Source organism: Schistocerca americana, chromosome 4, assembly GCF_021461395.2.
Source record: "Schistocerca americana isolate TAMUIC-IGC-003095 chromosome 4, iqSchAmer2.1, whole genome shotgun sequence".
Taxonomy (NCBI): domain Eukaryota; kingdom Metazoa; phylum Arthropoda; class Insecta; order Orthoptera; family Acrididae; genus Schistocerca; species Schistocerca americana.
In genome coordinates, this window is record NC_060122.1 from 641,048,239 (window position 1) to 641,073,849 (window position 25,611).

General features: G+C 41.6%; 1 pseudogene; it reads left to right on the forward strand.

Annotated features, from left to right (window-relative positions):
* Window positions 1-4,958: 4,958 nt before the first annotated feature.
* LOC124614434 lies at window positions 4,959-5,076 on the forward strand (annotated as a pseudogene).
* The last annotated feature ends 20,535 nt before the right edge of the window (window positions 5,077-25,611 follow it).

The following is a 25,611-nucleotide window of genomic DNA, read 5'->3' on the forward strand; positions in this document are numbered from 1 at the left end:
AGTTATCTGTCTGGATATTAATTTAGTTTTCTTTTTAATTTCTTGCGTGTTTGTGTGCTTACTAGGAACAGTTTTCCATTTTAATGACTGTGTAATGCACAGTTTTGCTGTCTTTGGTATGGATAGCGACTGTGATTGCTCTGTTCAGATGCAAGCGGCCACTGCTGTGGCCGCCCCTGGTGCTGCCCGCACTGGAGTTGACCCCTCATCTGTGGTCGAGTGGGAGGTCGCTCCAAAGTGTGTCAGGTAACAAAAGAGTTCCCGGGGGCCGATCGGAGGGCCTCCTCCGTTCGTCTGAAGAACAGATTTCAGGCTCTGTCTGTGGCTGACGTAGTCCCTGAGTCAGATGCAGTCGCTCGCTCTGTTGCAGAGGAAGCGTCTCAGCTCGCAAGGTGTGCGTATTCGCAGAGGGTGAGATTATTGGTAGTTGGGAGCTCCAATGTTAGGCGCGTAATGAGGCTCCTTAGGGACTTGACTGCAAGGAGGGAACGGAATCCTGTGTGTATAACGAGAGAAGTCATTCGGTATATGGGAAGTTATCTATCGAACGTACCGCGTGTAACATTATCGCTGTATAGCGGAGGAAAGAGAGAAGTGGCGCCCCCTCGTGGGGGAAGTCGGCGAGGCACCTGTGACAGTCGAGTAGTTGGATTTTGGAGGGCGAGCAGAAACAGTGAGATAGGCAGCAGTGCGCGGAGCGTGAAGCCGTGTCTGCCGACGCCGTGTCTGGTGGCAAGAGGAAAGTTTGCCACGTTGCCTGATTGTGTTTGAGCGTATGCGGCGGACTTGGTGGGTAGAGGCGCCGATGCTGTCGGGAACACGCTGCTTCCTTGTTTATGATGGATTTACCGTTTGCTTCTAGTGACTACATTCTAGTCTCTATGGCTCTGTGACTGATGTGATGCCATTGCGAGCACAGTTGGTTTGGATATAAGCAGCATTTTGTTCTCAGTGTCCATCGTTCTGGCGATTACTGAGTGTGCTTGCCGTTGTTGTGTATTTATTGAGCAGTGTGTTTCGGACGCTTGACCTTACTATTTGGGGTCCATTGCGTAAGGCGGCGTTTATCCTATGAGGACTTGTGTTCTGCATTTAAAAACTTTGATGTAATCAGTAACTGAATTGCTTAAATGCTTTCATACGTCTCTGCTTAAGTGTTATTGTTTTACGCCCCTCTGAATGGGAAAATGATAAAGGGCCTTACTATTACTGACCTTCTTGTGAGCCGCTGACTTGATTGTATTTTTCAGCCACGTAATTTGTGCGTTTATTGTAACGAACCGACGTCTGTTTCTGATTAATGTTTTCCTGTGACATGGAGTGTTAATCTTGAAACGAACACTGTTTTAGATATTTTAATCAGTGTGTTGCAGGACATACCCTATTTGTGCCTCGCAAGTGGAGAGCGGAGGCGGTTTATTGGCAATGATGATGTGTTGGTAGATCCATTTCACGAATCCAGACCAGTCACCTGGAGATCTAGAAGTCGTATGTTGTATTAATACTCCTTATTTTAAGCGTAGTGCGCTCATGCAGGAAGTTTATGTGGTTTTGCGCAGATTGCGCGATATGTTTAGATGACTCTGAATTCACTGTGTTAAGTGGTGTCCTCTGAGGTGCTGAAGGTAGTGGATAGACAGCTGTTTTGGATACGTTGTATATGCAAATAATTTATGTCCTTATTACGTTGGTGAGTTGCATGTCCTTTGTGTCACAGGTGGTGCTAATTTCATTAATTTCGCCACCGGTCTTCGCAGAGGCTGGGGGAGGAACCGACCCACTGTGGCAAGCAGTTACGTAGTCGCGCCCGCCCACCGTAGCGGGCGTTGTTTACTAGCCCGACGCCTTCCTGTACTTGGTGGCGGGAGCGTGTTGACTGCTTTCTTACGGCTTGCAGTCTGGGAAACCATGCCTTTGGTGTACACGTGGAAGACTTATGTTTTGTTTGGGGGAGGCGTGTTTATAGCGATAAGAAGTGCAATAGTATTGAAAGAAATTGACGGAGATCCGAAATGTGAAATAATTTGGGTGAAGGTCATGGTTAAAGCAGGCTCAGACATGGTAATTGGATGTCTCTGTAGGCCCCCTAGCTCAGCAGCTGTTGTGGCTGAGCACCTGAAGGATAATTTGGAAAATATTTCGAGTAGATTTCCCCACCATGTTATAGTTCTGGGTGAAGATTTTAATTTGCCGGATATAGACTGAGAGACTCAAACGTTCATAACGGGTGGCAGGGACAAAGAATCCAGTGAAATTTTTTTAAGTGCTTTATCTGAAAACTACCTTGAGCAGTTAAACAGAGAACCGACGCGTGGCGATAACATATTAGACCTTCTGGTGACAAACAGACCCGAACTATTTGAAACAGTTAATGCAGAACAGGAAATCAGTGATCATAAAGCGGTTACTGCATCGATGATTTCAGCCGTAAATAGAAATATTAAAAAAGGTAGGAAGATTTTTCTGTTTTGCAAAAGTGACACAAAGCAGATTTCAGAGTACCTGGCGGCTCAACACAAAAGTCTTGGTTCAAATGGCTCTGAGCACTATGGGACTTAACATCTGAGGTCATCAGTCCCCTAGAACTTAGAACTACTTAAACCTAACTAACCTAAGGACATCACACACATCCATGCCCGAGGCAGGATTCGAATCTGCGACCGTAGCGGTCGCTCGGCTCCAGACTGTAGCGCCTAGAACCGCACGGCCACTTCGGCCGGCATTTTTAAGTCAATTGAATTGCTGTTCAGAGGTTACTATGTATGGCCATTAACTTATGCAGACATTTAATAGCAAGGAAGTGATTGAATTCTGATTTCAAGTTGTGTTGATTATGTGGGTAAATTGCTTTGAACAGACATTTAATTAATTAGTAAACAACTGAATGCTATTTGTGAGTTGATGTTTATTGTGTTCCTAAACATATTAACGATTATTTTTAGAAGTTCACTTATGCAGTTAGGCTATTTACAAGGCCTGTTGTGTTGTTTCCTTTAAAACTATTATCAATGTTATTAATAACGAAGTGTGTTGTAAAAAAATAAACAGTCAATGAAGTGCCTCAAATCCCTTCGGTCCACACCTTCCGTCATTCACCCTTGGGTGGTATTAAGAAACCGTGAAAGCCCATTTCAGGAAGGCTGCCTCCAGATTCCGTGAAGAGCACGGGGTGCAGCCAACTTCAGGTGATGGCTCATGTCGGAATTAACGATGTGTGTCGCTATGGAGTGGAAGACATTATCTCTGGTTTTGGGCGGCTATCAGAAGTGGTAAAGGTTGCCAGTCTTGCTTGCGAGATGAAGGGGAAACTCATTATCTCTAACACCGTCGACAGAACCGACTGTGGTCCTTTGGTACAGAGCCGAGTGGAGGGTGTGAATCAGCGGCCAGATGGTTCTGTGACCAAGTAGGTTACAGATTTAAGACCTTTGAGCATTGCAGCGCGTCAGCAATCGTAAGTATCGAAATAATTATGAAAAATCTGCCTCGATTGCACAAACTACCTGGTGTTTACCTAGGTTTCAGCGTGGGTAACCACGCTTTCTCCTGAACAAAATATAAAACAGCTTGCCTAAATAGGCATAGTCAAAGGCTAAAATCAACACCTACAGCGGCAAGACCCCTAAAAACTTTATTTTTACAAATACACGGTATTAGGCAAGCTGTTTTATAGTTTGTTCTGAAGAAGGCGTGTTTAGCCACGCTGAAACCTAGGTAAACACCAGGTAGTTTGTGCAGTTCGAGGCGGATTTTTCATAATTATTTAGGTTGCAGATTCTTCGACTTGTGACATAGGATGGTGGGTTTAGAGGTTACGTTTAAGAGGTCAGGGGTCTATCACACACAGGGAGCGAATACGTGGATAGCAGAAGCTGTGTGGAGGGGACTGGGTGGTTTCTAAGTTAGAGGGTCTTGAAAAATTACGGAAAGGGCGCTAGTCTAAAAGGATGCAGGACAAACACAGGAAGGTAGACCAAGCAACAATCGGTATTGTAATTGTGAATTGTTACAGCTGTGCTGGAGAATAACCAGAGCTCTAAGAGGTAACAGAAAACGCTGGAGATCAAATTTTTATAGGTATGGAAAGCTAGCTAAAGATAGAAAATAGTTTAGCTGAATTTCTTAAAAAGGACCTAACCACGCTCACAAAGGATAGATTAAATACAGTTTCTGGTAAAGTGCTTATTGCTGTCAGAAGTAGATTACCTTGTAATGAAACTGAAATACATAGTTCCTGTAGGTTAGTATGGATAGAGTTTATACTTGATAACTGGAATATATTAGTAACTGGTTTCTTTTACCGACCTCTGCCACAAATGATTAGGTGGAGAACAATTCAACGAAAACTTGAGTCTCATTTCAAATAGGTACTCAGCTATTACAGTTATAGTTGGTGGTGATTATATACCAAATAAACTATTAAGAGATGGTACTAATCCCCCATGATACATAAAACAAATCATAATATTGTTGTAGAAGCAACGGAAAAAGCATTCCAAACTTCAATCAACGCAAAAAAACCGTATTGGCGAAGTTTTTCAGAAGCTCGAAACTTAGCGTGAATTTCAATGCGAGATGCTTTCAACATTTCCCAAAATACAACTTTGTCCCTAAATCTGGCAGAGAATCCAAAAAGATTCCGATCGTATGTAAAGTACACCGATGGATAGACACAATCCATAGCTCCACTGAAATAGCCTGATACTTGGCATAAACAACCGTCGCTCGTCAAAAGCTGCATACCTATGAACTGGAAAGTTGCACAAGTCACACCAATATTAAAGAAAAGAAACAGGAGTATCCCAGTGAATTACAGATCCATATCGGTAACATTAATCTGCAGTAAGATTATAGACCGTATATAGTACTCGAACATTATGAGTTACCTAGAAGAAAACGCTTTATTGACAAACAGCCAACAAGGATCTAGATAATATCGTTCATGTAAACCATTAACAGCCAACGGCCTTGCCGCAGTGGTAACACTGGTTCCCGTCAGATCACTGAAGTTAAGCGCTGTCGGGCTGGGCTAGCAATTGGATGGGTGATCATCTGGTCTGCCGAACGCTGTTGGCGAGCAGGGTGCACTCAGCCCTTGTGAGGCAAACTGAGGAGCTACTTGATTGAAAAATGAGTCATGATAGTATACTCAGTGACAAAACAAAGCAGTAGGCTTTTACCAGAAATACTAACCCTTAGACAATGTGTCTAACAGTATATTTTAAATACGACAGTATGCCATCTTAGGCACAATTTAATATTAAAACACTTGATAATGGCAACTTAAAGACGAAATCATGATCGTGTAAATGTAACACTGCAAATTAAAAAATTTAAAAAACCAGTTTAATGGCGGTACTGACTTGAAGGAAATATATTATGACTGTGGCCCCACAGCCGGCCGGAGTGGCCGTGCGGTTCCAGGCGCTACAGTCTGGAACCAAGGGACCGCTACGGTCGCTGGTTCGAATCCTGCCTCAGGCAAGGATGTGTTTGATGTCCTTAGGTTAGTTGAGATTAATTAGTTCTAAGTTCTAGGCGACTGATGACCTCAGAAGTTAAGTCGCGTAGTGCTCAGAGCCATTTGAACCATTTGAGACCAACTTCAAGACCAACAACTAAGTAACAAGTTACATTTCAGTGAAGTAACCATACACCCTTCAATGACACTTGCTTCAGCATAATTACAAAAGACCATTGAGTGGACAAGTTATTGTACAGGTGTTATTGAAGTGGTGTGCTACAACCCTTAACAGAAGAAATACATTTATAGCCATTTGTTTGTGTTTCAAGTGAAGTTTTTAATTTCTGTGGCATATGCGACTGAATGAACTATTTGCTTTCTTCTCTCCAAATTCGAATATGCACAGACGTAACTAACACGTGGCTTTGTCAATTTGAATTTCACTTAAATCTTTCTGTAAATCAGCTTCTAGCTGGACGAAAGACAAAAAGGGGGGTTGGCAAACTTATCTTACAAAAAACAAGACAGGAGTTAGTGGAATTCCTGACTATGTGCACCAACAAGAAACAGAGAAAGATTACTCACTAAAGAGGAAAGGAGACAATGTAGACAACGCAGCAGCTAAAAGCAAGAGATAGAAGTCAAAATACATGTCTGTTTTTACATATATACCCTGCGAGTAACTGTAGGGTGCATGGCGGAGGGTGTAAAGATCTTAACTCTAGAATAATTAAATCTTAGTGACGCAATTCTACTGTGTATCCTCTTCTGTTTACAGCTCCCCATCCGAAAGTTTCGTGAATTTTCTATATCTATGAAGAAGAATTTCGGGATTATTCTGTTAAAACTGACACGACCAAATCCCTGCTTGATTCCGAGCCTGTATTTCGTCTTTAACGATGCTGTCGTTTCCTTTTTTCACCAGGTGTCGAATCCCATTAAACCAAGTACCACATTATTTTCATGAGATATATGGTTGTTTTGACTCTAATATCAACTACACAGCAACACAATCACTTTTTCCATGGTATCATTTGCGAAAATGTCGGTCCCATACATTGAATTAATTATGAAGTGTGGTTTTTATCAGCAGTTTCCTCATCATGGATGTATGGCGACTGCGATATTTGTTGGCAGTTTCAACGAGAATCGCTCCAGTTGCACAAAAACCTGTTTATTCTCACAACCATATTCTGGTTTTGGACAATATAACAGAAAACTTGCTTAACCAGGCAAGAAGGGTGTTTTTTGTTGCAACAGCGTGTCAAGTGCACTCATGGCAACACTCTTGCTGTGATAATTAACTATTCATCAGTGGCAAATGGCTGAGGGGCAGAAAATGCTTATGGTGGAAAATATTTTCTAAACAACTCTTAAGTAGCATGGTCGTTTGACAATTTTATGTACTGTTCATTGGGTCATTGAGAGTTTTCACCTGTTCTTTGCTGTCGTATTGATTTGGTAGCAGACTGTTTCTTGATAACATTATCGAACAACATACTCCCGAGAACATGTAACACTGTAATAACTTTCAATACAGTGTGAATATGATACATGTGTCCTCTCAAACTGCTACGTCTACATCTAATTTTACATAGATACTGCCGGCCGGAGTGGCCGAGCGGTTCTAGGTGCTACGGTCCCAGGTTCGAATCCGGCCTCGGGCATGGATGTGTGTGACGTCCTTAGGTTAGTTAGGTTTAAGTAGTTCCAAGTTCTAGGGGACTGATGACCTCAGAAGTTAAGTCCCATAGTGCTCAGAGCCATTTGAACCATTTTTGAACATAGATACTTTGCAAGCCACTGTGTGATGCGTGGTGGAGGCTACCCTGTACCACCACTAGCCATTCCCTTTTCTGTTCTACTCAGAAACAGAAAGAGGAAAAAAGGCTATCTATATGCCTCTCTACGAGCCTAATTTCTCTTATCTCATCTTCATGTCCTTACGCAGAAAGTACATTGGCGGCGATAGAATCATTCTGCAGTCAGCTTCAAATGCCAGTTCTCTAAATGTTCTCAGTTATGTTCCTTGAAACGAACGTTGTCTTTCCTTCAGGGATTCCCATTTCAGGTCCCAAAGCAACTCCGTAATAATTACGTGTTGCTCTCAGCTCTCAGCCTCGGAACTGCTTCGATGTCTTCCCTTGATTCTACCTGGAGTAGATGCCAAACACTCGAGCAATATTGACAGTTGGTCACACTAGTGTCCAATATGTGGTCTTCTTTACAGCTTATAACCTCCCTGGACATTCACACCGATCTTTATTATTCACGTACGCTGAAGATGAAGTTATATTTAAATAATTTAGCATAATAGGTAATAGCTCCTTTTCAAGAAACTCATTGTCATGCCCTTCTGTTCTTGTGAAATGTAAGGAAAACTACTAAATGATAACATTCACATTCTATTGATTAAAACACCGTTTCATAAACGAACTTTTATAAACACTCAACAGAAATTATATACTGTGTGCATTATCCCTATATTCTGCCACTCATCTCCAACCGCATCAGCAAGCAACCATCTCTACGCTCTCGCACACCCGACTTCTGCTTACGGACTGCAACACTTGACTCCCACTCACTCACTCGGACATTGTTGACTGCACTATAGTCTTTGTTCATTTTATGATCGCTGCATAGCACATGATCGATACTATGTAGGGGCACTGTACCCTTACATATCCCCGCCAAAATAATACTTTAATATCATAAAATATAATGGCGACATTAGATTTGAACATTAAAAATTAAAAAATATATAGAAAGACAAAAAAGGAAAAAAAAATGTAAAACTTAAAATTATAAAATTAAAGTAATTAGTCAAAACTATTTGCTTATCAATGCAGAACCTCATTTCATTAATAATAATTCTCATTTGAGTCCCTGTCAACAATATTTGTTTATATTTATAGATAGAAAATGGCATTTTAGAAATGAAAGTTCGTATCATTTAATTACACTGCATTAAAGTGAATCATTAGCTCATTCAATCAGTCTCTATTTAGCAACAAGATAGGTTAGGTTAATCACAAATGTTTGTACATACTGCATAATCTCACTGAAATAACATGGCAACATGAAACCCAAAGTTGTAACATCCCACTGAAATAGCATGGCGAAATGTGACATATTAATTAACAATTGTCTATTAGTGTTGACTATTCATGTAATTTGTTGTAATGAATTGAATGCTAATCATTACATTGTCACTGTATTGAATGAATAAAAATGTAGGGCTAACTGAATAGATGTGATTCAAAAGTAAACAAAATAATAAACAGACAGGTGCAACTACAGAATGTTGACAGGAATATATTTTATTATTACTCCACATTAATCTATAGCCTAGTGGCAGGATATTTTGAAAATATGGTACTGTTAGCTTTTGGCACACTGTTTACTGGGTTAGAAACACACGAAATTTTACGAAAAGCACATACCTTGGAAAGTAATGCATAAACAAATCATCACATTGCAAAACACTTTTTTTATGTAGCACTTCATATCTAATTACTCTGCTTTAGGTCCATGCCTATACGCTGAGTCGTAAATCTCATGCAAACCCATTGGTTCACGATGCACTGATCTGTGACATATACCACCACAATAACAACACTTTCACTGGTTACTATGCTTTTTCACTTTCCTATATGATGCAATGCAAAATACACGTATTCGTTGCTTTCGATGAATCGTAGGGGTGTGGCATCGAAGCCGCTGGGAACTGTAGACTCGTTGTCTTTGCAAATTGGCGGAATTTTCGCAACGGCTTTATAATAGCGATTCACGCGCCATGAAGCTTGTTGATCAGCTGGCCGCTGACGTCAGCATCCCATGGTTCCGCGTTCCACACAGCTCGCCAACCTGACAAGATAGCGTGGCGCTGGAACAAGCGACAGTCACGCTTTGTGCTAGGTCTTCGTAGGGGTTGGCAGATCCACTGCTACAGCAGCGACAAGTGACGACGCGCTGCGCGCATCGCTTCACGTCGGTGGCTCCATGTCGGCTCGCCAGCATACAAACACACCAAGGGAATTACGGCAGTGAGGAAGCAAAACACACACTGTACGCCCACATCAATCAGTCTGTAGTAAACACAACACTGGCGCCACGCTTCCCAGTTATTGTTTATGGACGTGTCTCTGACTCAAGCACTGTACAATGTTTACTTGACGGCACAAAATGTTTAAAACTGATTGCACCCTGGCTCATAGAAGCTAGCTACTATTGTCCACTGTAACACACTCACAATAGCTATTGACAATTGTCCATTTACTTTCAAACAGGCAAAATGACATGATGATGATTGACAAATACCACAAAGTTCACTTTCTCACAGAGCATCTCTTGTCTTGCAACACTTCTTACAAATGATACAGTTTAATGTTTTCTACATGTTGTAGGCTATCATACTGACCAAACTGCACCATTTCAATTTCAAGGGAATTAGGGTGAACAAGTTTCCTAATTTTGAATGGTCCTCGGTGGTAGTGATGAAACTTTTTTATCTCTTGATTTGCACTCGATGATTTTGTGTGATTTTGAATGAGTACTAAATCACCGACTTTGTATGTAATGAGTTTCACTATCTTGTCATGTACCAGCTTCTGGTCTTCTGCTCGTTTCTTCATCGACTCCAACGAGTTTTTAAAGCGCTCCTCTTGTGAATTTTCCTCTCCTTGCGGAAAGGAAATGTGTTCATGAAAGATACAGTCAGGTTTCTTTCGAAAGAGAACTGTGCATGGCGGCAATCATCTCGAATCATGCGACGAACTATTAATTACTGTTTCAAAATCTGTCAATCGTTCTATCCATCTTTTCTGTTTCTTCCCACAATGTACACGAAATAAACGTCCGAGTTTACGCAATTGGCGTTCTGTCGGGTTGGACGCGGGCCTGAAAGACGAAATTGATATGTGCCAAATACCTTCATCATTAATAAAATCTTTCCATAGGTGTGACTGAAATTGTGGACCATTGTCCAATAAAATGCACTCTGGCTTGACAGTATTTACGAAGTATTCTTCCCTGAGTTCTTGATTATGATCTTACTGTTGGCTTCCTTTTTTCGAAAATTTGAGTAAAATTTGACTATATAATAACAGATCAGGAATTCAGGAAGGCTGTGAGGGACACACGTGTATTCAGGGGATTCTTTGATGACACTGATCATTATTTAAACTGCAGTGAAATTGGGATTGTGAGGCCGAAAGTGCAGGAGGTCAGGTCCATATGTAGGAAGATAAGAGTGGAGAAACTACAGGATAAGGAAATCAGGCACAAGTACATAACAGCGATCTCAGAAAGGTACCAGTTAGTTGAGTGTAGTCAATTACAGTCATTGGAAAAGGAATGGACAAGGTACAGGGACACAGTACTAGAAGTGGCTAAAGAATGTCTTGGAACAGTAGTGTGTAAAAGTAGGATGAAGCAAACAGCTTGGTGGAATGATACAGTTAAGGCAGCCTGTAAAAGGAAAAAGAAGGCGTATCAAAAATGGCTACATACCAGACCCCAGGTAGACAGAGAAAGTTATGTTGAAGAAAGATACAAAGCCAAACAGATAATTGCAGCATCCAAGAAGATATCGTGGGAAGACTTTGGAAACAGGTTGGAGACTATGGGTCGCCCGCATCTCGTGGTCGTGCGGTAGCGTTCTCGCTTCCCACGCCCGGGTTCCCGGGTTCGATTCCCGGCGGGGTCAGGGATATTCTCTGCCTCGTGATGGCTGGGTGTTGTGTGCTGTCCTTAGGTTAGTTAGGTTTAAGTAGTTCTAAGTTCTAGGGGACTGATGACCATAGATGTTAAGTCCCATAGTGCTCAGAGCCATTTGACTATGGGTCAAGCTGCTGGAAAACCATTCTGGAGTGTAATTAGCAGTCTTCGAAAGGGAGGTAAGAAGGAAATGACAAGTATTTTGGACAGGTCAGGAAAACTGCTGGTGAATCCTGTGGATGCCTTGGGCAGATGGAGGGAATATTTTGAAAAGTTGCTCAATGTAGGTGAAAATGCGATCAGTAATGTTTCAGATTTCGAGGTAGAATGGGATAGGAATGATGATGAAAATAGGATCGCATTTGAGGAAGTGGAAAAAATGGTCAATAGATTGCAGTGCAATAAAGCGGCTGGGGTGGATGAAATTAAGTCGCAACTCATCAAATACAGTGGAATGTCAGGTCTTAAATGGCTACACAGGATAACTGAAATGACCTGGGAGTCGGGACAGGTTCCACCAGACTGGACAAAAGCAGTAATCACACCAATCTTTAAACATGGAAACAGAAAAGATTGTAACAACTACAGAGGTATCTCTTTAATCAGCGTTGTGGGTAAAATCTTCTCAGGTATTGTTGAAAGGAAAGTGCGAGTATTAGTTGAGGACCAATTGGATGAAAATCAGTGTGGGTTTAGGCCTCTTAGAGGCTGTCAGGACCAGATCTTTAGCTTACGGCAAATAATGGAGAAGTGTTATGAGTGGAACAGGGAATTGTGTCTATGCTTTATAGATCTAGAAAAGGCATGTGACCGAGTTCCTAGGAGGAAGTTATTGTCTGTCCTACAAGAGTGTGGAATAGGAGGCAAACTTTTGCAAGCAATTAAAGGTCTTTACATGGATAGTCAGGCAGCAGTTAGAGTTGACGGTAAATTGAGTTCATGGTTCAGAGCAGTTTCAGGGGTAAGACAAGGCTGCAACCTGTCTCCACTGTTGTTCATGTTATTTATGGATCATATGATGAAAACAATAGACTGGCTGGGTGAGATTAAGACATGTGAACACAAAATAAGCAGTCTTGCATATGCTGATGACTTAGTTGTGATGGCAGATTCGATTGAAAGTTTGCAAAGTAATATTTCAGAGCTAGATCAGAAATGTAAGGACTATGGTATGAAGATTAGCATCTCCAAAACGAAAGTAATGTCAGTGGGAAAGAAATATAAACGTATTGAGTGCCAAATAGGAGGAACAAAGTTAGAACAGGTGGACGGTTTCAAGTACTTAGGATGCATATTCTCACAGGATGGCAACATAGTGAAGGAACTGGAAGCGAGGTGTAGCAAAGCTAATGCAGTGAGCGCTCAGCTACGATCTACTCTCTTCTGCAAGAAGGAAGTCAGTACCAAGGCTAAGTTATCTGTGCACCGTTCAATCTTTCGACCAACTTTGTTGTATGGGAGCGAAAGCTGGGTGGATTCAGGTTACCTTATCAACAAGGTTGAGGTTACGGATATGAAAGTAGCTAGGATGATTGCAGGTACTAGTAGATGGGAACAATGGCAGGAGGGTGCCCACAATGAGGAAATCAAAGAAAAACTGGAAATGAACTCTATAGATGTAACAGTCAGGGCGAACAGGCTTAGATGGTGGGGTCATGTTACACGCATGGGAGAAGCAAGGTTACCCAAGAGACTCATGGATTCAGCAGTAGAGGGTAAGAGGAGTCGGGGCAGACCGAGGAGAAGGTACCTGGATTCGGTTAAGAATGATTTTGAAGTAATAGGTTTAACATCAGAAGAGGCACCAATGTTAGCACTGAATAGGGGATCATGGAGGAACTGTATAGGGGGGCTATGTTCCAAACTGAACGCTGAAAGGCATAATCAGTCTTAAATGATGATGATGATGATGATGATGATGAGGATGAGTAAAATTTCCTTTTGATCCTGGTAGACGTCCATAGAGATCGACAGCTGAAATTTCACCAAGATTTTGAGGTATAATGCTACGCCTGAAGCCTTTGTACTGAACTGTAGACACTTTAGCTTTTTGACACAGTTTGCACGGTTTTTGAATTGATCGTACTTTCTGTACCATGTTATCGAAGATAACGTTAGTACACATTTACGTGGCCCAAAATGAGCATAGCTCACATGCACGTATCTTATTAATTGGTCGCAGGCTCGAATCCTGCCTCGGCAATGGATGCCTGTGAGGTCCTTATGTTAGGTTTAAGTAATTCTAAGTTCTAGGAGACTGATGACCTCAAATGTTAAGTCCCATAGTACTCAGAGCCATTTGTTGTTGTTGTTGTGGTCTTCAGTCCTGAGATGCAGCTCTCCATGCTACTCTATCGTGTGCAAGCTTCTTCATCTCCTAGTACTTACTGCAACCTACATCCTTCTGAATCTGCGTAGTGTATTCATCTCTTGGTCTCCCACTACGATTGTTGCCCTCCACGTTGCCCTCCGGTGCTAAATTTGTGATCCCTTGATGCCTCAGAACATGTCCTACCAACCGGTCCCTTCTTCTTATCAAGTTGTGCCACTAACTCCTCTTCTCCCCAATTCTGTTCAATACCTCCTCATTAGTTATGTGATCTACACATCTAATCTTCAGTATTCTTCTGTAGCACCACATTTCGAAAGCTTCTATTCTCTTCTTGTCCAAACTACTTATCGTCCATGTTTCACTTCCATACATGGCTACACTCTATACAAATACTTTCAGAAACGACTTCCTGACACTTAAATCTATACTCGATGTTAACAAATTTCTTTTCTTCTGAAACGCTATCGGTGCCATTGCCAGTCTACATTTTATATCTTCTCTACTTTGACCATCATCAGTTATTTTGCTCCTCAAATAGCAAAACTCCTTTACTACTTTAAGTGTCTCACTTCCTAATCTAATTCCCTCAGCATCACCCGACTTAATTCGACAACATTCCATTATCCTCGTTTTGCTTTTGTTGATGTTCATCTTATATCCTCCTTTCAAGACGCTGTCCATTTTGTTCAAGTGCTCTTCCATGTCCTTTGCTGTCTCTGACAGAATTACAGTGTCATCGATGAACCTCAGTTTTTATTTCTTCTCCACGGATTTTAATACCTACTCCGAATTTTTCTTTAGTTTCCTTTACTGCTTGCTCAATATACAGATTGAATAACATCGCGGAGAGGCTACAACCCTGTCTGACTCCGTTCCCAACCACTGCTTCCCTTTCATGCCCCTCGACTCTTATAAGTGCCCTCTGGTTTCTGTACAAATTGTGTAAGTAGGATGTTTAGGTTTTTTTATTGGTAACGCCACGTAGCGCTCTGTGTGAAAATCACTGGCTGTGCTGTGTGCAGTCTGTGGCTGGTTTGCATTGTTGTTGGCTATTGTAGTGTTGGGCAGCTGGATGTGAACAGCGCGTAGCGTTGCACAGTTGGAGGTGAGCCGTCAGCAGTGGTGGATGTGGGGAGAGAAATGGCGGGGTTTTGAGAGCGGATGATCTGGACGTGGGTCCATCAGAGACAGTAAATTTGTAAGACTGGATGTCATGAACTGCTATATACATTAAGACTTTTGAACACTATTAAGGTAAATACACTGTTTGTTTCTATCGAAATCTTTCATTTGCTAATTATGCCTATCAGTAGTTAGTGCCTTCAGTAGTTAGAATCTTTTATTTAGCTGACAGTAGTGGCGCTCGCTGTATTGCAGTAGTTCGAGTAACGAAGATTTTTGTGAAATACGTGATTTGTGAAAGGTATAGGTTAGTGTTAGTCAGGGCCATTCTTTTGTAGGGAATATTGAAAGTCAGATTGCGTTGCGCTAAAAATATTGTGTGTCGACTTAGTGTTGATCAGAATAGGTAAAGAGCAAAACATGTGAGTACGTTCAGTTCTGCTCAGCTGTTTGCAAATCAAATAATGGAAGAGGTTTATCAGCACAGTAATTTATTAATTTTTCTAAGGGGACGTTTCAATTGTAAATAGCCTTTCGCTCCCTGTATTTTACCCCTGCTACCTTTAGAATTTGAAAGAGAGTATTTCACTCAACAATGTCAAAAGCTTTCTCTAATTCTACAAATGCTAGAAACGTAGGTTTGCCTTTCCTTAATCTATTTTCTAAGATAAGTTGTAGGGTCAGTAGTGCCTCACGTGTTCCAACATTTCTACGGAATCCAAACTGATCTTCCCCGAGGTCAGCTTCTACCAGTTTTTCCATTCGTCTGTAAAGAATTCGCGTTAGTATTTTGCAGCTGTGACTTATTAAACTGATAGTTCGGTAATTTTCACATCTGTCAACACTTGCGTTCTTTGGGATTGGAATTATTATATTCTTCTTGAAGTCTGAGGGTATTTCGCCTGTCTCATACATCTTGCTCACCAGATGGTAGAGTTTTGTCAGGACTGGCTCTTACAAGGCCTTCAGTAGTTCTAATAGAATGTTGTCTATTCCCAGGGTCTTGTTTCGACTCAGGTCTTTCAGTGCTCTGGCAAACTCTTCATGCAGCATCTTATCTCCCATTTCATCTTCATCTACATCCCCTTCCATTTCCATAATATCGTCCTCAAGTACATCGCCCTTGTATAGACCCTTTATATACTCCTTCCACCTTTCTACATTCCCATCTTTGCTTAGAACTGGGTTTCCTGCTGAGCTCTTGATATTCAGAAAAGTGGCTCTCTTTTCTCCAAAGGTCTCTTTCCCTGTAGGCAATATCTATCTTACCCCTAGTGAGATAAGCCTCTACATCCTTACATTTGTCTTCTAGCCATCCCTGCTTAGCCATTTTACACTTCCTGTCGATCTCATTTTTGAGACGTTTGTATTCCTTTTTGCCTGCTTCATTTACTAAATTTTTATATTTTCTCCTTTTATCAATTAAATTCAATATTTCTTCTGTTACCCAAGGATTTCTACTAGTCCTCGTCTTTTTACCTACTTTTTACCTACCATTTGAACCATTTAAATCTTATTAATTAGTCGACAGCATGTTTGGGTATACATAGCCTCCAATGATCAAAATTCAAGTTGCTTCGCCGGTAAAGGATGCCGTCTTGTTTTAAATAATATTGACGTATCTTGTCACTGCCTTCAGCATTCGGTTCATAATATTTTTACTATCCATCCTCAATTTTTCGTCTGCGTCCTGTTCCTGATTAATGCTCCGAAGAAACTTGCGTATATTACGCTCCCCTTAGACATCTCGCATAAAGTGAGTTCTTATATCTTCCTGGCGTGGATGCGCAATATGTACTGAATCTTGTCCTTCTGGTAGCGTTGAGAGTGCATCCGGCACGACTTTCTGCTTTCCTGGTATATACCGAATCTCAAAACTGTATTGCTGAAATATTAACAACTGTCGGGTTACCCTGTCGTGCATCAATTTGTAACTCATCAAGGATGATAACGCTTTATGATCTGTCACTACGACCGTATGCCTTCCAAATAGAAAAATACGAAACTTTCCGAAACTCCAAACGATGGCAAGTGCTTCTCTTTCTGAACTTTTTACTTAAATCTGGGTGGTGAAGGACAGGCGCTTCACACAGTTGCTTTTTTTTTATTAAATCAAACGCTTCCCGATGTTCATGAGTTCATTTCCATGTACCATCCTGTTTCAGAAATTTCATTAAGACAGGAGAAGATTAGCAGCATCCAGAAAGAAAACGACGATAAAAATTGCAGCAGCCAAAAAACGACTTAAGGTGCTTACTGCACTTAGGTGACCGAAAATTTCTTACTGTGTCCATTTTTGTTGGATCCCGTTCAGACCCTCGTGGCGAAATAATATGCCCAAGGCATTTAATTTGCAATTAGGCGAATTCCAATTTTTCCAGGTTAACAGTCACTCCAGCTCTCCTAAATGCTTCATGTACCCAATGAATAATTTTCAAATATTCTTCTCATGAAGCTGTGGTAATCAAAATATCGTCCACATAAGACTTTACATGTTTCAACGAATCTTCGCCTAAAACTTTATCCAGTGCTCTCATAAAAGCCGCTAAAGAAATCGACAAACTAAAAGGTAACTTCCCCCATTATAAAGAAATGCTGTATACATTCTAATATTCTCTTCTAGCAGTCAAATAACGGTTACCTAGATAACTGACTCCTTTGAATCTTTGTAACAAAAGCCGGCCGGAGTGGCCGTGCGGTTAAAGGCGCTGCAGTCTGGAACCGCAAGACCGCTACGGTCGCAGGTTCGAATCCTGCCTCGGGCATGGATGTTTGTGATGTCCTTAGATTAGTTAGGTTTAACTAGTTCTAAGTCATAGGGGACTAATGACCTCAGCAGTTGAGTCCCATAGTGCTCAGAGCCATTTTTTTTGTAACAAGAACTACAGATTTTCTGGCAGATCACGCTGTCGTAAAATTGTGCGATTCATTGCATGGCCGTCAAGAACAATGTGAACTGTGCCATCCTTCTTTGCTACAGCATGTATTGGGTTTGAATATTCGCTATCTGAGCGCACAATTATCCTCTGTATTTCCTTCTTTGGTATCTCTTTTATTTGTGGTAAGGTGTTATGGGACCAAACTACTGAGGTTATCGGTCCCTAAGCTTACACACTACTTAATCTAACTTAAGCTAACTTACGCTACCCATGCCCAAGGGAGGACTCGAACCTCCGACGGTTGTTTGGGGGGGGGGGGGGGGCGCTGACCGTGACAAGACGCCTAAGACCGCTCGGCTACATCGCGCGGCTATTTCCTTGTTAACACCTTCCCTTTTTACCAATGGTATCGCGTATGGCTTACTGCGGAATGGTTCATGATCCTTTACTTTAATTTTATAAACACATTCTCTAATTAATCCCAATATCTTTGAAAATATGTCGATGTAGCATCTGAATAGTTCCCTCAGTTTTTCTCGTTCTGCTTCAGTCAAGTCCACCAACGGTCGAATCTTGGTTTCAACACAATTTAGAGTAGCCTCCTCGTTCCTCTCTCCCAGCCCAACGTAGTTCCCTGAACTGTTTGAAGTTTCATCTCCTTCTCCATAAAGCCATCTTCACGCCCGCAGCTCCCTTATCATCATACATAGTAAATCCTTTAAATACTATTCTTCATTATCTTTCCTCATACGCAGGCAATTCTCCTAAAAATTAATACTGCATCTTTGACATCCAATCAACTCCGAGAACTAGTCCAACATTGAGACAACCAACGATTAACGCACTCTGCTCATATTCGTCCCCTTGAGTACGAAATGTTACTAATGCTTGTCCTTTAATTGGCTTGCTTCGGTTTCTAACAGCACTGACAATACGTACGCCGTTAACAGGAAATGTGGGAATGGCTACAAGATTGCTTAATTGCGCAAATAGATTTTCAGAAATAGCACTTGTCTCGCTAACTGAATCAATTAATGCATCCATAACAATACCACATACTTCTACTTCTACAAATGACATCAGAATTTCTTTATTAGTTTCTTCGTCTTCTCGGCACAAATCCTCTTTGACGTAATTTATATGTTCACACTTACGACAGTTATCATAATATCCGACTCGTGCTCCTGTGACAGAGTTTCAGAGTGGGTCGTCTCCGAAACTTTGCTTAGTTTAACTGTTCAGAATCTCGCTGATTGCGATCCGATCGCGGCTTCTCCCACGTTCTGGCGATCGATACTGTCCACTGTCTCTGTCATTGCGTAGCCGGTTCGGCGGACGATTTGACCTGAATCCGTCTTGTACATTGTACCCGTTTCTTCTGTGTCTATCATAGTCTCGGCGATGAAACACCTTCGGTCTTCCATAATTTGGAATTTCTTCCCTGGATGGGCCGTTATGACGATTCGGGTAATTGTTGTTACTGCTTCGCTCACGTTGTTCCCGTTCGGCACTGAGCACTTCCATTCGATCAATTAGGTGACACACTTGCTCCAATGTTAACTTTGCTAACTTCTCATTCACCAAAAATGGTAATTTCTGGATTAATATAAGCATCAGCTCTTCTTATTTTACCGGATCGGACAAGTACGCATTGTTATTCCAGCACCTGTGCATAAATTCACGCATTATACCGTGATGTCTTGTACAATTCGGTGGTGCGAGAATTTTTGAGTTTACATCCCACTATTTTTCTTTCGACCAAAAGCTGTTCAAAAAATGCTGTTTCAAATTCTTCATACTTGGCGTAATTGTCGGTTACACTTATACCCCAAATACGTCCGGTGGCAAGTGTGGCCGAGCGGTTCTAGGCGCTTCAGTCTGGAACCGCGAAAATGCTACGGTCGCAGGTTCGAATCCTGCCTCGGGCATGGATGTGTGTGATGTCCTTAGGATAGTTAGGTTTAAGTAGTTCTACGTTCTAGGGTACTGATGACCTCAGATGTTAAGTCCCATAGTGCTCAGAGCCATTGAACCCAAATACGTGCCTCAACCTTCATGCGACTGATGCAAGTATCAGTTTTAGCATGTTCCGTATAATGACTCGGAAACGCATGTTTGAATTGTTTAATGAACGCAGCTGCGTGAATGCTTTGTTTAGGTTCATAGTCATGAAATTTTCAACCGTTAAGTCCATTGTCAACAACTGCTTGCGTCAAACCAACAATATTATTATCTGGTTCACGTAATACTGCACTAATTTAATCATCCAAAATTTCTTTATTAATTCCTTTTACAGTGTGTCGTTGTTTGTTACCTTTTGTCGTATCTGATCTACCTCATCACTTCGCTCAATGCATCGCGTTTGTACGCCGTTCACCATCTTAATTATCGACTATTTGTTGGCTTTACAAGAACTTTTAATTTTGACGATTTCGTTATCTGGAGCCATAACTTTGTCATTAACTTTGCTGACAGAACCTTCCGTTTACCTACATCGTACATTAACTTGTATTTTAAGATCTGTAATTTCGCTGCTAATGGCCTCAGGTTTGTCTTGACATTCTTTCTGTAGATCATGATGCTTTTGATCAAATGAGCTGGTGAGTTTCGTTCGCAAATTACTAATCGCATAGTTAGTGCCAGATAATCATTTTTTATATCCTGATGGAACCTTTTTGTATCCTCATAACATTTTGTTATTTCCTCATGCTCCTTTTTATTTTCTACACGCACCTGTCTATTTTCCTGATGCAAATTTTTGATTGCTTCTAACAATTGAAACATAAAGTCTTTACTGACAATAGCAGTTTCTGTTCGCTGGATAACCACCGGTGTTGAACTTGTCTTAGGTAAATCAAAATTAACGATACCACTGTCCTCGGTCGAATTAACTTTAGTATTTTCCATCACATTAATTTGTTCTCCGTCAACTACGTTATTAAATTGTCCTCCCTCGTCTTTAGTAACACTACCGTTCTGTTCTGAATTAGCCATAGTAACACTGTTTACAACAATCGTTTTTCGTTACAACTTATGCCTGCTCTTAACTGAAAAGTTCTCTCTAGCAACTTAAAAGTCAGTAGCACTACTGATCATTCCTGTTCATTCGTACAACGTTGAATTCAAGTAATTTCGAAGCGCTGCTGTGCTGAAATGCTGCGGACTCACCGTTTGCTGTGTTGTTTTGTCTGTCGTATCGGAAGATAGCTGTGGAATCGAAGTCCGGCACACGCGTCGCCATATATAATCTCCCCCCCCCCCCCCCCCCCCCCTCCAGCTTCGCACCGAACTTTATTATTCGCATACGCTGAAGGCGAAGTTATATTGTTATATTTAATTAATTTAGCACAATAGGTATAGTTCCTTTTCATGAAACTGATCGACATGCCCTTCTGTTCTTGTGAAATCTAAGGAAAACTACTAAATGATAACATCTCCTTTCACAAATACTGGATTTTATAAATTAAAACACCCTTTCGTAAACCAACATTTATAAACACTCAACAGAAATCACATACTGTGTGCCATTACGCCTATATTCTGCCACTCATCTCCAGCCGCGTTAGCGAGCAACCGCCTCTAGACTCGCACACCCGATTTCCACTCACGGACTCCAACACTCGATTCTCGCTCACCCACTCGCACATTCTTGACTGCACTGCAGTCTTTATTTTATGATCGCTGCATAGTGCATGATCGTTACTGTGTAAAGGTGCTGTACCCTTACGAGCTGAACCACACTTTCCTAAAATTCCGCCAATAAACAGAAGTCGATAATTCGCTTTCCCTACTACAATCCTCATGTGCTCCTTTCATTTCACATCCCTTTTCAACGTTAAGCCTAGATATTTAATCGACGTGATTGTGTCAAGCAGCTCTCTACTCCTGCTGTATTCGAACAATACTACTGCCACTATTCAAAATAACTAACCTATTGAACGTACTACGATGTAAACCGCTCTTGAAATTAAGGAGTCTTGTATTTAATACTGGATTTATTATGTCTTGGGTTCATGGAACACTCCAAACGTGGGTCTAAAGTCCGCTCAGAGTACGCGAACACACGTATTATTCACATTTTTACTTGAGTCAGCCATTGCGAATTTTTATTCCGTTCGCTGATCCCAAAAAAGATACGTTTTCACATTCCGCAATACTAATCACAGGAATAAATTCTTCAGCCCCGATTCGCACCAAAGTTTCCTCTCCGTGAATTGTAGTTATTTACTCCATGGCCCCATCCCGCTGTGTAAATACCTTCTCGCTTTTTCTGCGGCCGACGAAAGTTCACTCCACGTCACAGGAGAGCGGAGTTCCCGGGTCACCTGTGACCTTCCGTTCAGCAGACAAGGGTTAGGGGAAGATTTAATATATCGTAGTGGTATTGATATCGGAGCCCTCACAAACCGGTGCTTCTACTTAAACCAGATAGTTGAAATATTAGGCATTATGACCTGGGCTGCTACTCGCTGTTTACGTGAACTTATAAGATATTTGAGTACTGTACGAAAACTTTTCTGTTACGTGCGATATCTGCTATTTCAGCATCTTCTTTACTTCCCACGGCAGTTCCCACACGTTTGCTGTCCTTCTCTGTCTAGTGGCTTTTGCCGGTAGTGCATGCTCAGCAAACTTGCCTTTATTGCGGCTTTCTTCTACAGAATACTGCAGCTCCTCGTTCTCGCTTAGCTGAGTAGTATCTCCATGTCTCCGCCTGGAAGACGTTTTCTGAGCTTAATATGTGTGTCGTTCTTATTTCCCTTTAATTTTGCCAGCAGCGCTTCATTTCTCACTTTTCGACTATCTACTTAAATGAAACTCTTTCTTTCTTACACAATTAGCAAACTGAATCCAGTTACGTAAGAAGATATTCTGTTTACTGCTAGACTGCTGTTGATAGGATATACGATTCAGAGGTTTTCCCAACTGGTCGCATGTAATCCGGTGATGTAAAAGAAGTTCTGTTTCAAAGCAAAATGATTGCAGGGTCATAAAACCAGTATCACAGTCCCACTCTCTGCAATCGGCATGAGGATTTACGACCCCGCCAAGTGGAAATGGGTGACAAACTGCTTTCGCATTTGGAGCCTCAGATATGCATCGAACGACGGAATTGAGCTTCAGCTGTAGAGCACGCGAGGATGACGTAAACAGGAATTTATGGTCACAGGAATACCGAGAAATGTTCCATAATTTGTGCGCTTCCGTGGATGTAAAGGAGAAAGAGGGATCATATGTATATTGATACTAGCCAGCAACTCAGGAACAGATCATCGATCTGGTTTCGTTGCAACGTAGAAACAGCTTTCAGCAGAGCAACTTGCTGTCCTTAAAGCCTACTACTGAATGTTTGATTAATTGCCTGAAAACAAAGAAAACAATAGCTTTATATTCTTTATTGTAATTCAATCACAGTTGCGTTTTATTATGCTGGCGACTAGTTTCGAATTAGACAGTTCACTTTCAAGCCAGCTAAAAATAAAAACCACTGTAGGAAACATTAAAATTGGGTAACATAACAATAAAGTTCATAAAACTTTATTAGTTGTTCACTGAATTATAACATACCTGCCCTAACAGTGCTTGGTTAGCCGGCAGTCGATTTACACTTAGATAATATACACGAAACACACAAGTCTCTTAGAATGGCAGACCAGGTTCGCAAAGTAGATGTGTCGACAACGTGCTAGTGCTGAAGAGAGGTCCACTGAGAAACAGCAGGCACCGCTAGCATCTCGTTTACTATCCGTATGCGAGGCCTACAGCCAACGGCGCGTCGCATCCCAAAACCAAATTATTCATGCTCGTGAATAGGGAAAAATTGCCACTTATTGTTTGTCATGTAAGATTTGTGATGCGCTGTATAAAGATGCGTATGAATAGTTTGGATTTCAGATGTGATGCGCCAAAGGCTGGAGGCATGCACACTGAACTAAACGAGACACTAGCGTTATTTTTCTATGAAACAGTCTCCGGCACTAGTCTTTAATCTAGCTCAACTGAACACATCTACATTTTGTAGCTGGTCTAACTTTCCACGTACTACGTATTGTGTATTATTACCTGCCAGTAAATTGACTGTCTCCTGACTAAACACTCTTAAGTGTAGGTACGTTACAAATCAGTGAACAACTTACGGAATTTTAAGAATTGTATTTTATATTTCCTAATGTTTACTTTTCCTAAATTTTGTGTTTCTTATAGTGTTTTGTATTTTAGCTTTAATAGGCCTAGCTTGAAAACGAACTTTGAAATTGGAAATTAGTCGCTAGCAATATAAAACGCTACTGTGACGGAATTACAATAAATTATTTATGTTAGCCATGTTGCTAGTCCTGTTCTATCTTCCTATTGGAAATACGTAAAAGCCTTAAAATTTTCGTGGTAGTTTCCCGCTATGCAAAAGAGGCCTTCCTGTAATAAGCTACTTTCTGTTTTCCCTTCTATCAAAGCACGAGATGTCAAGTGGACAAAACTCAACACACTACAAACATTTGTCATCGCGATTGACGGACGTTTATCATGTGCTGCTTTTTATCCACTTGACATCGTTTGCATGAGTTTCAGCCTAACATCAACATGTTTTACTACAAGAAAGTGTTTAAGATCTGAAGATGACAGCTAAGACTGTCGAATAAAAAATATTTTGTGCGATCATGGCTTTTGAATGGTTTTTAGCAGGAAATTCGGGTTCGAATCCCCGTCCAGCACAAGTTTTTATGGTTGTCATTCCGTTTTGCTGCTGATGGTTGCCGATATTCGCAAATGTGAATACATTTCATGATTTCATTCAGATCGTCTACTTAGTGGTCCGCAGTATTGATGGTAAAGTTCTCACGAAACTCATTTTGGTACCTCTCATTGCTTTCGGCTGTCTTCAGTTTACTACCAGTCCATATTATTTGCTCAGTAGACTGTTCATTCCATGGAATGACACTGCAGCTTTTCCTCGTTTCAACAAAGGATATCGATGTCATCAGTGAATGTTATTATTGATATCCTACCGTCCTAAATTTAAATCACACTACTGAAACTAAATCTAAGAGTCATGGGAGATTGGAATGCGATTGTGGGGGAAAGAGTAGTCGAAAGGGTTACGGGAGAATTTGGGCTTGATACTAGGAGTGAGAGAGGACAAAGGCTAATTGAGTTCTGCAATAAATTGCAGCTAGTAACAGCGAACACTCTGTTCGAGAATCACAAGAGGAGGAGGTATACTTGGGAAACGCTGGGAGATACTGGAAGATTTCAGCTACATTTCGTCATGGTTAGACAGAGAAACCGAAATCAGATATCGAATTTTAAAGCGTCCCGAGGAGAAGATATAGACTCAGATCACAATGTAATACAGATGAAGTATAGGCTGAAGCTTCAGAGACTATTCAGGAAGAATCATTGCGCGAAGAAATGGGATATGGAAGTGATAAAGAATGAAGATATATGCCTGAAGTTCTCTGAGGTTGTAGATACTGCGATAGAGAATAGCTCAGTAGACTGTTCAGTTTGTAATAGGATGACCAGAGTCGGTGACTTGGTCGGGGTTGTAGGGCGTGGCTGGGTAGAAGGAGGTGGCTGCTTTTAGCAATCTTCCTCTTTATTGTTGGTTCTTCCAATACATTTTCCGGTAGCTCAGCCCCACCACTCGTGTCGTGGTGGAGACGTGCTGATGCGCGCAGCCTTGGGAATGCGACGCTGTGCTCGGTCAGTGGCTGTGCAGGTGATAGGAGGTTAGCAGCACGAGGCCCGGTCTAGCTCGCCTCCTGCAGATGCTGTGGCTCGTGACGACGCCGGGAGTCACTGGTGCAGCAGTGGGCAATGCCCTCTGCCTGCCGGTCCTCGGGGACAGCGTCACTGATGACGACGACGTAACAACGACCGAACACCCAGCCGGTCGAACCGATGCCAACTCCCACCTCTGATGCCCTTAAACAGTGGAGACCGCTGCTGAATCCGCTGGTTACGAGGCGCCGTGCTTATTAGAATGTTCTCGATTAGTTCGCTAAAGCAACCGCGCCACACACGGCCCTCGCCTGCGTAATTCTGCTAATGCTGCATTCTGGCTGTTGATGGCTGCCATGCACCTACACACATACCGA